Genomic DNA, 5,427 nt, shown 5'->3' with positions numbered 1-5,427 from the left:
ACTGGAACGGAATGCTAAAATCTTATTTTTAGAGTTCAGCCTTAAAAAAAAAAAAAAAATCCGTTCCGTTCAGTTTATTAAATCGATAATATCAAAACAAAGACACTTTTCTTTCAGAAAAAGTGTATAGTTTCAAAAATTTAAGGCCGTTGAGCTTCTTCTAATTTAAAGTTTGTTACGTTTCAATTAATATAAATAGATACACTTCAAACACTGAGAACAGTCTAACTCTTCATTTCACGTATTAATACTGCTTTAAATATACTTCTTATTTACATGTTGATACCCATACATGATATCACATCATCTCCCTCCTTAGTTCGATCTTACTCGAATACTTTTCGACCTTCTGACTCCGAGTTCTTGAGTATCTCCATTGTCTTCCACGCATTCAATTTCTTCCCCTTTTCTCAGCCTCAAGAAAGTATATTTATCTTCCTTTATTTAATCCAACTTGGTATTTTCTATTTTTTCCTTCCCAATAATCTGTCCGTCATCCAACCGTCGATTATTCTTGTAATTTTGCACTATCACCTCCATTCCTATTTTCAATTCCGGTAAATCCCTCTTATTGTTATTATATCGGATTTTCTCCTTCTCCCTTTGCTCCTCCATTCTCCTGAATGAGTCTTTTTTTCGGATCTTGGATCATAGCTCTTCCAATGAATAGGTAAAAACGATCTTACTTGATGACCAAATAAGATCTCATTTGGTGATCTTCCATTTGCCTTTGAAGTATTTCGAAATTCCAGGATTCCGTATCAGAATTCATCAGAACTACATTTTCCTACTGTTTTCGAAGAATAGATTCTTCATACATTTCACCAAACTCTCAGCATATCCATTACTTTTTGGAAAATGGTATGGAGAAGGTCCCCATGTTACTCCCCACAACTTCAAGAATTTCTGAAATTCCCTGTAAATAAACTGAGGGCCTTGATTTGTTCTTATTTTCACTGGAATCCCGGTTACAGAAAATATTTTTCTTAATGCCATTATTACTTCTTCCAAAGATGGAACTCTTTTGAATTCCTCTACAAAAGGATATCCTGAAAGACGATCTCTGTATACCAAGCTATGTTTTCCTCCATACTCAAAAAAAATCTGAAGACGTGCTTTCATTGGTATCGGATTCCTCATCATCGTTACTTCTGGTTAACTGAGTAATCTTTCTATACATTTTCTACATGTTCTAATCATTTCTTCAATATCTGAGTTCATTCCAGGCCAATAAATCGTCTCCCTAGCTCTTCTTTTCGTTTCATCTATACCTTGATTTGAACTGGTAATCCCTGATGAACTTGAACATGCCTCTCTTTTGGAATTACCAGCCTATTATCATATAAAACAAGACCATTTTCTGTACTTAATTCATTTAATATTTTGGAAAATGGTTGTGCTGAATCGTTTTTACAATTTTCCTTCAACTGCATTGACTAAATTTTGATATGTTTGATCCTTCATTGCCTCTTTTCTAATATCTTCTATTATTGGATCAACGAATCTTTCTTTATCTTCTAAATGAGTAGCTATAATAACAGCAACTCGAATAACTTGTCCTCTGTGATATTCAACATCTCTATCCAACTCTTCATCTTCCTCAGGATGAGACACTGGTGATCTCGATAATGTATCTGGTACTTCATGATATTTCCCCCTTTATCCATTTCGTTTCAAATTGATACATTGATATTTTCAATTTAAATCTATTTAGTCTAGCATTATCTATGGTGTAATTATTAAAAATAGAAACAAGTGGTTTATAATCCGTAATTACACTAAATGAAGGTAAGCCTTCTAGATATAAGTGGCATTTCTTAATAGCCCTCACTACACCCAAACATTCTAATTATATCATGGAGTATCTTGTTTCAGCACTTGATAAAAATCGGGATTCTTCTTTGTGCTGCTGACATAGCACATATCCTAATCGATTTCTTCTCGATGTGTCAGTTTCAAGTTTGGTTTCTAATCTTGGATCGAACGGTGCTAATGTTGGTGGGAAGTTAAAACTTCTTTAATTTCCTTCATTAAAAAGAATGATTTTTGGTCCAACACATACTCTATTTTTAACGATAAAAGCTCTCTCAGTGGACCTACAACTTCACTAATTCTTGGTGAGAACTGTCCCAAATGATTTACTAATACCAAAAAGCCTCTCAATTTCTTTCTAGATGGTGGCTCTGCAAAATCTTTAATAGCATTCTATCTACTTGGATCCACTTCAATACTCTTCTTGGATAAAATTTAACCATAATATTTTAATTAAGGTTGTGCAAATATGAATTTAGAGATATTGAATGTTATTTTGTTTTTCCTACATCTTAGTAAGATTCTACGGACATTCTTAATATGGTCTTCGAAATTGTGTGATACAGTGAGAATGTCATCTACAACTGTCCTCAGCATCTCTATCCAATAGTGTTATCCTATAGTGTTTGATAAACCTTTCAATACCTCATCTCTACAAAGACAATATGTGTCCCCCATTGCTATGAATCCCATCGGAGCTCTATTAAAAAAATATCTACCCCAAGGAGTCATGAAACACGTCATTTTTCTTGATTTTTCTTCCAGTTCCATCTACCAATATCCCTGTTTTGCATACAATGTTGTAAAAAACTCAATGTTCGTTGGAATACTTGATATTATATCCCAAGGTGTTCTCATGGGATGGATTGGCCTCTTAACTTAGTCATTCGATTTCTTAAGATCCACACATATTCTCACTTTTCACTTGGTTTGGGTACAACTACTCATGGGTGACACCAATCTACTGCTTTATCACCGACTTTACTTATTATTTTCATTCTTTCCATTTTGTTAATTTCTTTCTTCACTTCTTCTCTATAGGTAAATGGTATGTTTCTTGCAGTATTAATTGCGTATGGTTGATAATCTTCTTTAAGACTTATCTTCATTGGTTGCCCCTCCATAATTTTCAATTCTTCTGATCACAAAATACATCTCTAAATTCTTCCATCAATTCTTTTTTTAAATCTCTATCTCTTCTTTCTTCACAGATTGCACCACAGCTACACCCATTTGTTTTGAAAATCCTTTGAAATGATTTGCAGTTCTCTACAGACTCGTCTAGACAAGAATATGCACGAATATTTTTGATATATAATTACATTTCTTCACTTTTTACTGAATTTAACGCTAAAGTAATTCTTAACTTTCCAATAATTTCTAATTGCGATCCATCAACAAATGAAATCTTCTCTCCTCTTCGTACTTTTCACCATTTTCTTATTTAATCCCATCTTCTTAACAAACTTTATTCCTGCTACAGTAACTTCTGATCCTGTATCGGGAACTGCTTTAATTTTACCAATAATCTTTCTTTCACAAATTACATCCAGTAATATCATTTTATTCTTATTGCAGCGAATCGTTTATCATCTACTTTGGACTTGCAAACTCTTTGATAATGTCCTATTCTTCTGCATCGAGTACACTTCTTTCAATATGCCGGACATTTTCCTCCCTTTCCATGATTGTTACCTCCGCAATAAGAACATCCCATGTTTTTGACTTCTTACCTCTTTTTGTTGCTTTATACTAGATATTAATCTTAATGATATTCTAGCCAATGCCTCTTCCTGGACTTTTCCCTTCTCTTCACTGCGGCAGATAAAAATTACTTTTGCAAATAGATCACTCGGTGATTTAGATAATAACAATTTCGTTGTATCTTCATTTCTTATCCCCAGTATAATTAAATTTGACATCCAAGCATCAAACGTCATCTTACGTAACCTAGCGTTTTTAGCTTGAACGCATAATGACGTGTGGAATGAATCAAATTTTTCATTCTCTTTTTGTTTTCGTTCCACTAATTTTATCCGTTCTAATGCCATTTTTGATTTTTTTCTTAGGTAATTTTTTATAAGTGTCATAATTTCTTTTATGGAATTTTCCTTTTCAATGTTGATTTCCATGACGTGATTGAATTTATTCAACATCTCCAGACTACATAATGATTTATAAATTGCATTTTTCCTTACTTGTGTTTGGTCATTCATTCCCATCGCCATTACATAATTGTCCCAGAGTGCTCTCCAATTTATAAATTCTTTGAATTCCATATCTTCTTCGATTTGAGGTGGTGGGTTTATGTTTATTTTACTTCTCTGATACTTGTTAAAAGCCTTCCTTCTGTGACTTTCTCATAATCTTTAATACCTTTATGATCAAAGAAATTTTCGAACATTTTCTCCATGAATAATCGGTTTTCATCTCGAGCTTGTTTTTGTTCTTCCATCATCATTTTCATTATTGTCACTCTAGAGTCTTGATTTGTTATTTCTACATTCTTTTCCAGCTCTTGAATCTGCTCCATAAGGGATTGATTTTCCATTTCCAACTCTCTCTTTGTCGGCATCCTTTTTAATATTTAATTTTCTAACATAAATTTTTTCAAAATTTCTTAGTTACTTAATTACCCTACGACTGCGCCATGTTACGTTTCAATTAATATCAATAAATACACTTCAAACACTTAGAACAGACTAACTCTTTCTTTCACGTACTAATACTTATTTAAATATACTTCTTATTTACATGTTGATACTCATACATGATATCACATCAAAGTTTACCAATGATATCTATATATTAAAAAAATAACATATTCAGACACTAAGGACCACAAATTTCCAACATTAAAAAAAAAAAAATAAAGCTTCCCCCTAATGAACACGCCTGCACTATTTCATTAATACGATTACATAGATATTTCTTAGATCAAAATACGTTTATGATGTACATCATGAAATACTATATAGAGTACACTCGCTTACTCATTTCCATACATTCATACAGACAAACAATTTTGCTTTACTAATATAGGAAGGCTAATATAAATGCAAGGTTAGACCATCATGCAATCGGGCTTATTAGAATTTTCAATCTGATGTATTGTACCGACTGCTGGGCAAGATAGGCAGATTGTGACAAAACACGCAATCACTCATCTACTATGACGTCAGTATTAAAAGCGTGGTGGAAGTCAAACTTCAGTCGTACACGCGTTATGGTGTAACCTTGTATTTCTATTCACCTTGTAATATAGATACGGAGTGGGGTTCTCCGTTTATTTCGTCACGTCACAATAGTTTTCATAACTGATCATAATTCATACTTAGAGTTGAGTTGTTTGTAGTAAAAAAAGAGAGCGAGGGGATGTATTACGGGTATAAAATGCTTTTATATTTAAAAAAGTATTGGTGCAGAGAAAACATTGTAATTATACTTCAATTCATTCATATATATTTATTTTATTATTCATTTTTAAATCAATTTACACCAAAAATAGGCAGTAGCTAATATTGCATACTTCAAAAATAGAAATTAACAGAATGACAACTTATTTAGGAATAAAGAAAAAGAAAAAAAGAACACACTCAACAATTGTTTTTCCTT

At 32.5% G+C, this 5,427-nt stretch overlaps 1 long non-coding RNA gene across 2 annotated transcripts; it reads left to right on the top strand.

Annotated features, from left to right (window-relative positions):
* The first annotated feature begins 288 nt into the window (after positions 1-288).
* Positions 289-4,504, top strand: LOC121118859 (uncharacterized). Of its 2 annotated transcripts, XR_011780298.1 has the most exons (4): positions 913-1,788; positions 1,876-2,117; positions 2,175-2,270; positions 2,329-4,504. It is a non-coding gene; the product is annotated as an uncharacterized lncRNA (long non-coding RNA). The 2 variants fall into 2 exon arrangements; XR_005864591.2 differs by having other exon boundaries at positions 289-2,117.
* The last annotated feature ends 923 nt before the right edge of the window (positions 4,505-5,427 follow it).

Source organism: Lepeophtheirus salmonis, chromosome 5 (assembly GCF_016086655.4).
Source record: "Lepeophtheirus salmonis chromosome 5, UVic_Lsal_1.4, whole genome shotgun sequence".
NCBI classification, from domain to species: Eukaryota; Metazoa; Arthropoda; class Copepoda; order Siphonostomatoida; family Caligidae; genus Lepeophtheirus; species Lepeophtheirus salmonis.
This window is presented reverse-complemented; position numbering and strand designations above follow the sequence as displayed.